Genomic DNA, 10,170 nt, shown 5'->3' on the forward strand with positions numbered 1-10,170 from the left:
GACGCGAGTCAGAGATGTGGCGATGGAAGCAGGGTCAGAGAAGTGCCATATGGCTTACTTTGAAAATGGAGGAAGGGGCCAGAAAGCCAGAAAAGCAACAAAATGGAGTCTCCTCTAGAGCCTCCAGAAAGAAACACAGCCCTGCAGACACCTTGATTTTATCCCAGTGAGATCCTTGTTGAGCTTGTAATCTACAGAACTGAAAGATACTACCTTTGTGTCATTTGAAGGCACTAAGTTTGCAGTAATTTGTTACAGCCATGACAGAAAACTAATGCAGTTTATATAGGGTCTCTTAGGTCTTGGGATGGTGGAGAGTGGGGCCCTGCTGGTGAGGGCTGTTGTAGGTGGGAGACACCTAGCTTTAGATGCTCAAGAAATGGGGGCTTCCTTGGTGGCCCCAGTAACAAAGAATCCAATGCAGGGAACTTGGATTCGATCCCTGGTGGGGGAACTATGATCCCACAAGCTGTGGGGCAAATAAGTCTGCTCACTGCAGCTGCTGAGCCAGCACGCTCTAGAGCCCACACGTTGCAACTAGAGAAGCCTGTGCACTGCAGCTAAGATCCAGCACAGCCTGAAAAATAAGAGAAGGGATAGGCGGCCCACTCCAGTATTCTTGGGCTTCCCTGGTGGCTCAGCTGGTAAAGAATCAGCCCACAATGCAGGAGACCTGGGTTCGATTCCTGGATTGGGATGATCCCCTGGAAAAGGGAAAGGCTACCCACTCCAGTATTCTGGTCTGGAGAATTCCATGGACTGTATCATCTGTGGAGTCGCAAAGAGTCGGACACAACTGAGTGACTTTCACTTTAAAAAAAAAGATGCTCAAGAAATGGCACCTATTGTCGGAAGGAATAGGCTTATGAGGTGGGCCCAGGCCGAGGAGAGACATTGATTCTTGCTTTGACTTTTCCTCCATCTGCTCTGCTAACACTCCTGCCTGGTTTGCTTCCCAGAGCCCAGTGCTCGCTGACAGGGGTGCTGAGTATCTAGGCCTTAGAGTAAGAACATGGCAACCACTCCAAGAGTCAGCAGGTGTCAGCAGCCAGTGGAGGGATCTGATCCCTGACCTAAGATAGGATTAGGGGGTCAAAGCAGAAAAACAAGGACTAGGTCCCTGGCTGGGTAAAAGGGCCATCTCAGCTGCAGGTGGGAGGAGCAGGAGCAGGCCCTGAAGTGGGGTGCAAGGTGGGACAGGGCACCGCATTGGTCCAGGCTGGAGGCCTGCTTGAGGTGAGGAGTCCTGAGAGCAGGCGGTAGGATGCCTTGCTGGGAGGGAGCTGAACTCATTTATCCTGAGCAATTACTGATGACCGCTAGTGGCTTACTGTGTCAGACTTGCCAAAGACATTCATGTTTAACAGTGCATATCACTTCAACATAAAAAGGTGAAGTTGCATTTCAGGTCGCAGTCTCTGAGAAAGAAAACCTCATGGCCAGGGAGATGTAGGATGCCACGTGGATGACCACGTGCCTTATTTGCTCTCAGGGCCCTACACCCTCAGAAGGATTCCCGTGTTCTAGTGCCTGTACTCTTAAATGTCTTTAGGCTTTCATTACAATTCTTCATTGGAAGGGCTGGTGCTGAAGCTGAAGCTGAAGCTCCAATACTTTGGCCACCCAATGTGAAGAACTGACTCACTGGAAAAGACCCTGATGCTGGGAACGATTGAAGGCAGGAGGAAAAGGGGATGACAGAGGATGAGATGGTTGGATGGCATCACCAACTCGATGGACATGAGTTTGAGCAAGCTCTGGGAGTTGGTGATGGACAGGGAGGCCTGGCGTGCTGCAGTCCATGGGGTCGCAAAGAGTTGGACATGACTGAGAGACTGAACTGAACTGAACCGAGCAATTCTACTTGCCTGTGTATTCTGGGCAAGTTTATTTTTTCTTATTTTTAGCATATGCTCATATAATACTTGGTATATTAAGTATTAACAGCCAGGCACTGTTCTAAGCACTTTATAAAAATGTATTTAATCATTATAACAACTATTGACAGAAGTACTGTTATCTCTATTTCATAGATGAGGGAACAGAGGCACAGAGAGGTTAAGTAATTTTCCCAGGTTGAGAACGATTGTTCTCACAGGATCTGGGAAGGGTTAGATGCAGTAATGCCCGCAAGATACCTCTATACATTCCTTTCCCCATCCTTCTATCCCTCTACTGGGTGAATTCTGCCTCCTCAGAACCTTCTTTATCTTTCTGTTCTTTACTGATGTTGAAGATGCGCCTACTTAAGTATAGACTGGTGTTCGAGAGCTTCTTGCAAAGCTGAAGCTGGCTCCAGGAGTCAGACCTGTGTTCTGGTCTCATCACTTCCTCTGACACTGCGTGTGGCCTTAGCTGAACCCCTTTCCCTCCCCCAGCCTCAGTTTCCCCATGTGTACAATGAGGGGGTTGACCTAAAAGCTTTCCAAAAGATCTTCTAGCTGCAGAAATCAGTGACTGGGTGATTCATACCAAATACAAACAAATTCCCCTTACAAAGTCCAAATTCTTCCAGAGACTTAGTCATTCCAGGGTTTGAACTTTCTCGCAAAAGCCATTTCAAAAATTCTTCCAGCTTAAAAAAAAAAAAAAAAAAGAAGCTATTAAAAGAAAGTAAAAGTTTCAAAACCAAATCCTAAGCAAACCCCCTTGAAAACAATACACAGATGCACACACACACACACACAACACCCAAGGTAACTCTGAGAACAGGATATGAAACCTCTCAGGCTGGCGCTAAGAAATGATTCACAGGCCTTTCGAGATGCTTCTATTTCAAGGCATGATCCACCCACTGGATCTGGTGGCTCCAAAACCAGAATAAACCTTAAAGAAGCTGCCATTTCTTATCTCAACATAGAGTTAGCCCAGCCTGCATCCTCGGGTCTCAGGGCTCCCTCCAGAAGACGAGGTTGAGTCCTGTGAATTCCCTTTCTGTTCTATTTCAGGTCTCAAGCTGCAGGCTTGTTTAAAGTCTTTTGCATCCACCTTTGGTTGGCTGACTCCGAGTTTAAAGCAACACGGCCTAATGGGTTTACAGCACAACCTGGGCGTTCAGTAGTTTAGCAAGGTCTCTCTATGGCTCCGTCCTACTGCATTCTAGGTTGGTCATTCCATAGCTGTCCCCAGCTAAACAATCCTACCTGGCTTTGTATCAATATCTATAATACTGGTAGTATTCCGCTATCACTATTATACTTGTCCAGAAAGCATGGATTATAGTGCACCAATCAAAATGCCATGTTCTTATGTAAAACAGAAATATAAAAGTCATTTATTTATTCAATGAAATTCTTATGGAGCACTTACTATATACCAAGCCCTGAAGTGGATTGGTGCTAAGATCCAGCCCCAGCCTTCAAGGAGCTTTGTGAATAGGAAAATCTGATGAGTTAAATGTAGTAGAAACATAAGGAACTATTTCCTATAGGAAATGGCCTGCATAAAAACTGATACCAAAGTTGGAGCAAAATTTAAAGAAATGCAAATGCTTGTGACATGGTTAAGTACCTGCTCACCTGGAGTTTTCCTGTGTTTTAAATTTAGTAAAGTTCTACCCTTCATGATGCTTCAGTTGCTCCCTAAAATCCTGCAGGAAAGGTCATCATCTGGACCAGACCTACTTTTCCTCCCAGTGAGTTTCCTCACCCCAATCACGTGTTCACACATCATTGCTTCATGGTGTCTTCCCTCCTCCTCTTCTTATCTCTGGGGTCTGATTCAAAAGCCCACTTTGCCCAGGAACCTATCTGGCCATGCTGTCACAATTCCTAAACACAGATCTCAGGCTCTTTGCTTGGCTTTTAGCCTGTCCTGCTTTGGCCTCTCTTGTATTTCTGTCCTGAACCTTCACCTAACTTGTGAATCAGGGGAAAGAAGACAAGAACTAACATTTATTAAATGCTTTCTTGGTGCCAGGCTAGCCCTTTCCTGCACATTTTGTGCCTGGCTTCCCTGGTGGCTCAGTTGGTAAAGAATCTGCCCGCAATGTGGGAAACATGGATTCGATCCCTGGGTTGGGAAGATCTCCTGGAGGAGGAAATGGCAACCCACTCCAGTATTCTTGCCTGGAGAATCCCATGGGCAGAGGAGCCTGGCAGGTTACAGTCCATGGGATAGCAAAGAGTCTAACACAACTGAGCGACTAAGCCCACACACATACGTTTTAGCCTTAATTGTATTTTGTTTAGTCTTTACAGTTGAACAACTGAGAGACTAACACTTTCACTTTCACTTTCACAGAGAAAATGTTAAATATTTGCAGACTGAATACTTAACTTAAACCTAATAATAACTCTTTGAGGCAAATGCTATGTGTATTCCCATTTTAGAAATGAGGAAATTGAGGCACAGATGGGTTAAAGCCTGCCTTTGAGGTCTTTCTGCCTCCAAAGCTAAAGTTCAGGCTCATTTTCCTACTCTGCATTGGTTTTTTTTTATTTTTATACATATTTTTCCCCTAAAATATCTTATACATATAGTAAGTGCTTAACAAATAGCTACTGACTAACAGGACACATGCCATGCTTCCTGCTTTATTCCACCCCAGACACTACTATTTGTTCCCTTTTGTGAGTCCATCTGCTTTATTTCTACACTTAGTTTAAAAACCATTCTGCTGTTATCTATGGCTGTCTGCCCCTCCCACTAGACTGTGGCAGAATTAATGTAATATGCCTGCTGGTGCCCTGGCTGGCACATGCTTTGTGCTCCTTGAAGATTTACTGACCTGGGTGGCAACAGGGTGAGTTGAATTATACTCTTTAATAAGATATGTCCAGGGACTTCCCCGGTGGTCCACTGGCTAAAACTCCATGTACACAATGCAGGGGGCCTGGGTCTGATCCCTGGTTAAGGAACTAGATCCTTCAAGCCACAGCTAAAGATCCTGCATGTTGCAACAAAGACTGAAGGACGCCACGACTGCCACCCAGCGTGCCCAAATAGATATTTTAAAAAATACTTAAAATAGATATGTCCAAATTCTAACCCCCTGTATCTGTGAATGTGACTTATTCGGAAATGGAGTGTTTACAGATGTAATTAAGGTAAGTGTGTTATCCGCTCAGTCGTGCCCGACTCTTCGTGACCCCATGGACTACAACCCACCAGGCTCCTCTGTCCATGAGATTTTCCAGGCAAGGATACTGGAGTGGGTTGCCATTTCCCCCTCCAGGGGATCTTCCCAACCCAGGGATCGAACCCGGATCTCCTGCACTGCAGGCAGATTCTTTACCGATTGAGCTAAAAAGGAAGCCCAATTAAGGTAAGGATGTCAAAATAATCTCATCTTTGCATTGAAAGTGAAAATGAAAGTCACTCTGTCATGTCCGACTCTTTGCAACCCCATGGTCTATAGAGTCCATGGAATTCTCCAGGCCAGAATATTGCAGTGAGGGGCCATTCCCTTCTCCAGGGGATCTTCCCAACCCAGGGATCGAACCCAGGTCTCCCACACTGCAGGCAGATTCTTTACCAGCTGAGCCACCAGGAAAGCCGCTTTGCATTCAAGTTGAGCCCTAAATCCAAGGACTGATATCCTTATAAGATGGGCTTCCCTGGTGGCTCAGCGGTAAAGAATCTGCCTGCAATGCAGGAGACTCAGGAGATGAGGGTTTGATCCCTGGGTCAGGAAGATCCCCTGGAAGAGGGTATAGCAACCCACTCCAGTATCCTTGCCTGGAGAATTCCATGGACAGAGGAGACTGGTGGGCTATTGTCCACAGGGTCATAAAGAGTTGGACATGACTGAAGCAACTGAGTACAGCACATCCTTAGAAGGGAAAGGAAAATGAGACCTAAGACAGAGAGAAGGCCATGTGAAGACAGAGGACAGAAGCAGAGACTGGGGTCATGAAGCCCCAAGCCAAGGAACGCCAGGGACTGCGGTCAGCCATCACAAGGCAGAGAAGCATGGAGGGGGTTCGCCCCCTGAGCCTCCAGAGGGAACCAGCCCTGCTGACACCTTGACTTTGGACCACTCAGCTCTGTAACTGTGAAAGAAGCTATTCTTGCTGCTTTAAGCCACCAAGTTTGTTATAGCAGTCCTAGGAGAGTAGCTGCTAAGTCACTTCAGTCGTGTCTGACTCTGTGCAACCCCATAGACGGCAGCCCACCAGGCTCCCCTGTCCCTATTAGGGACTCTCTAATTAGGACTCTCTAATTTCTAATCCTGGCTAAGAAATTCAGGGCTTGAGAGAAACAGCTTTGACTTTGGGGTCTCATAGACCTGGCTTTGGCACCTACCTGTTCTATGGTCTTCACTAATGGACTCTGCTCTTCTGAGCCTCAGTTTCCTTCCATGTAGAACAGGGGCAGTCACAGTAATCGCTAACATCTATGGGGTGCCGGAGAGCGTGCTAATCCACTTCCATGCATCCAGGCCCAGCCTGAATAACAGGCCAGGAGTAACCATTAATAAGGGTTTCCCTGGTGGCTCAGATGATAAACAATCTGCCTGTATTGCAGGAGATGTGGGTTTGATCCCTGGGTAGAGAAGATCCCCTGGAGGAGGAGTATTCTTACCTGGAGAATTCCACGGACAGAGCAGCCTGGTGGGCTCCAGTCCATGGGAATCACAAAGAGTCAGACACGACCGAGTGACTAACACTTTCACTTCACTCGACCATTAATAAAAGAAACTGGGTTTGAGGTTTATAATTTCACCTTGCCATGTCTGAAGAATTCTGCACTTGGCACCGTTTGGCTGTGGACCTGACTATGTGATAATGACATGTGGCAATGACGTGATAATGACACGTGGTAATGACAAGAGCACAGATGGGGTCAAGCAGAGCCCAGTTCGAATCCTGGCTCTGGCGTTTACCAGCTGGGTAAACTTGTGCTATCTATTTTGCCCATTTGAACCTCAGTTGCATCATCTGTAAAGTGGGCTTGGTACTGGTCCCAACTTTGTGATGTCGATGTGATGAGTCAGTTGTGTCTGACTCTGTGACGCGATGGACCAGGCTCCTCTGTGCATGGAATTTACCAGGCAAGGATATTGGAGTGGGTTGCCATTTCCTTCTCCAGGGGATCTTCCCAACCCAAGGATCAAACCCAGGTCTCCTGCATTGCAGGCAAATTCTTAACCACCTGAGCCACCAGGGAAGCCCAAATGATATAAGGGGATGCATGCGATTACCAGCTGTTCCGTGAAGGGTTCCAAGATGCGGTTCTGGCACACAGTAGGTCATCAACAAGAGGAAGTGTCTGCTGCGTTGAAGACGATGGTTCAGGAGGGGACAATCCAGAACAGCAAGAGAGTGAGAAGAGGACTACAACAGCTGGTGGCTGGTTTTCCCAGAGGAGGGCTGAGGGACAGCAGGGGCCTCTCGGGCAGCTGCTTCCTGGGGTTGTGATGTCACCAGCCCATCCAGGAGGCCCTGGTACCCACGCCTGTCACTGCCTCCCAGCTGGCCAGCTCCACTTCCTGCGCCCCGAGCCTGCCCTTGGCTTCTTTCTCATGACCCGGGGGAGGCAGCTGGACGGCAGTTCAAGAAACAACTCCCATCTGCAAGCTGGGAGAGTGCGGGCTCCTCCTCCCTCCCAGGGCTCCTGCATCTTGGGAGGGACCCTGAAGAGTGAGTCTTGTCCAGTGGTTTTCAAACTGGGTTCCTCCAACCCCTGGGATTCTGCAGAAGGGCCTCAGGGACCACTGAGGGTGGGGCGGGGGAGTGTGGTGGAAAAGAGGGCTACACTAAGCAGGCCAGCTTCTCAGGCCACCCCTCCACTCCTCCAAACAGCCCCACTTGTGTCTGGTTTACATATTGGGACTCTATGTAAAATTTAAGTTTAGTAAAAAAGATTCTTGAGGAAAGAAAGTTGAAAAACCTTTGATCTTCTGTGGTATGTGAGTTATAGCTCAGTTTTTGAAAAACCCTCTGATCTCTTCTACTGCTTTCATTTTCTAGAAGGGAGGTTGAGGCCAAGTGAGGAGGAGCAGCCCACGCACGGTCACCCAACGGGTCAGTGATGGAACTGGGAACCAGGTCTCCTGCCACAAGCCAGGTGCTATCAGGAGTGGGGTGGAGGGCAGACAGCTCTGGTTGCCACATCTGACAGTCACCACCTCATCCCGTCACTCTCTGGGACACAGCTCAGATGCAAAGTGGGGCCACTCAGTGACTAAGACAGGCAAGGCTGAGGCTAAACGAGCAATCATCTTGCCTCCCTGAGCCTCCATTACCTTCCTCCGTACAAAGGAGAGACATGGTGGTTAAAGAGGGGTGGAGGGGAGCTCAGATTTATTAGCTGTTCTTTGAACAATTTTTTTTTTTTTTTGATGGCACAGTTTGTGGGATCTTAGTTCCCTGACCAGAGATTGAACCTGGGTGATGGGCTTCCCTGGTGGCTCAGATGGTAAAGCGTCTGCCTGCAATGCAGGAGGGCTGGGTTTGATCCTTGGGTAGGGAAGATCCCCTGGAGAAGGAAATAGCAACCCACTCCAGTACTCTTGCCTGGAAAATTCCATTGACTGAGTAGCCTGGTCACAAAGAGTTGGACACAACTGGGCAACTTCACTTTCAGTTTCTTTTCTTTCATGGCAGTAAAAGCACCGAGTCCTAACCACTGGACAGCCAGGAAAGCCGCTGAACAAATATTTTTTAAGTGCCTGGTATGTGCCAGGCATTGTACTTGGCTTTGGGAATCAAGGCGGGACCAGGATGTCAGGCTCCCACTATCATGAAAACTTACATTTTTATGGGCGAGGCTGAACATAAACAAACAAATAAATAAATGTCAATAGAAACAGGTCAGAGAATGTTAAGTTCTATGATGAACACAGAAGGGGTGACAGGGTAGAGACAGGGTGCATCTCTGATGAGATTGGACGGTTGGAGAGAATCCTCTAAAGAGGTGCTATTTGAACTGAGACCTTGAAGGGGTGAGGACCTAGGGAATTCATGCTAAGGGAGGGTGCTGTGTCAGTGTCCAAGAGGACAGGTGAGGGATGCAACTGACTACCACAAGTATCCATCTGTATCACAATTGCATTATTATTACAAATATGCAAATACGATGCGAACATGTTTGCATCACGTGTTTGATGACGGTAGTAACTGTTAACACTGTTCCCACACTCACAAGGTGCTATGTCCTCTTCTAAGCATTTAGATACGTTGCTTCATTCTCACAGCAATCCTGTCGGGGGTCGGGGGGCACTCTTATTTCCACCATTTTACCCATAATGAAACTGAGGCTCATAGAGGTAAATTGACTTGCTTGAAGTCACACAGCCAGAAAGTGGTAGAGCTGGAACTTGAATCCAGTCAATCCAGGGTCTGGTTTCAACCATTGCTCAACTTTGCCTAACCCACTGTCTGCCCGGGGTAGGTGCTCAAATGAAAAGGATGTCTGTTTGTGTTTAAGGAGAGGGAACTCCAACCAGACCTGTAGCACGGCTGCCCCTTGAGTGACCCATGAGGTCCTGTGCTTACCTTTGCCTGCCTTGCTCCCACCAACCTTCCAAAATAAATCCCCAAGGTTCCCCACAGGGGAAGGAGGGACAAAAGTACTGGCAGGAGACTTGATAGTGTCTGCAATCATCTGTGTGGATTGTGAAACCTAGACAAGTTCTGAGACCGTGACTCACAAATTTTTCGTCAAGAAGGAAATTACAAAGAAGTAATAACTAGGAGCATCATTTCGCAGAGCATCCTTCCCAGGCTGTGTCACCCCGGGCCCCTGATCCTATATTTTAGTCACAGCAGGCATCTGGAATACAGATGGGAGCCTCGCAGCCCCTCCCCTCAAGGCTCAAGACATCCTCCTCCCAGATCTTGTCTCTTGGGAGAGTTGGGTTTGGCTCTTCCCAAGCTGCCCTCAATCCTTCTGTAGTTTTCTAAGATGATAGTTCCTGTTGGGAAGCCTGGGTTCAAATCTCAGCTCTCCCATTTACCAGCTGAGTGCCTTTGGCACAATACCCTTACTGAAGGACTAAGGTCCCAGATGCCCATCTCCTAGGGCTCCAAAGGTGCAGTGTTCTTATCTGTTGTATTAACGGCTGTATCCCTATGGATTACAGCGGTATTCTGCATATAAGGAGAGCCTTAATAAATATCTGCTGAATGAACGAATGAAACTAAGGTTCCTGGACACATAGTAGGTGCTCAGTACCTGCTCACTGTTATTATGACTACTGATTCCTGACAGAGAACTTTCTGGCCA

General features: G+C 47.5%; 1 long non-coding RNA gene across 2 annotated transcripts; it reads right to left on the minus strand.

Annotated features, from left to right (window-relative positions):
• Positions 1–1,957: 1,957 nt before the first annotated feature.
• On the minus strand, positions 1,958–7,322 carry LOC147377372 (uncharacterized). 2 transcript variants are annotated; one of them, XR_015137429.1, is made up of 2 exons: positions 7,145–7,322; positions 1,958–2,575 (listed from the first exon to the last, which is right to left on the minus strand). It is a non-coding gene; the product is annotated as an uncharacterized LOC147377372 (long non-coding RNA). The 2 variants fall into 2 exon arrangements; XR_015137430.1 differs by lacking the exon at positions 7,145–7,322 and adding an exon at positions 6,247–6,389.
• Positions 7,323–10,170: the final 2,848 nt, after the last annotated feature.

The sequence above is a fragment of the Bos grunniens genome, chromosome 2 (assembly GCF_055505025.1).
Source record: "Bos grunniens cultivar Pamir isolate PY7600 chromosome 2, Bosgru_T2T1.0, whole genome shotgun sequence".
NCBI classification, from domain to species: Eukaryota; Metazoa; Chordata; class Mammalia; order Artiodactyla; family Bovidae; genus Bos; species Bos grunniens.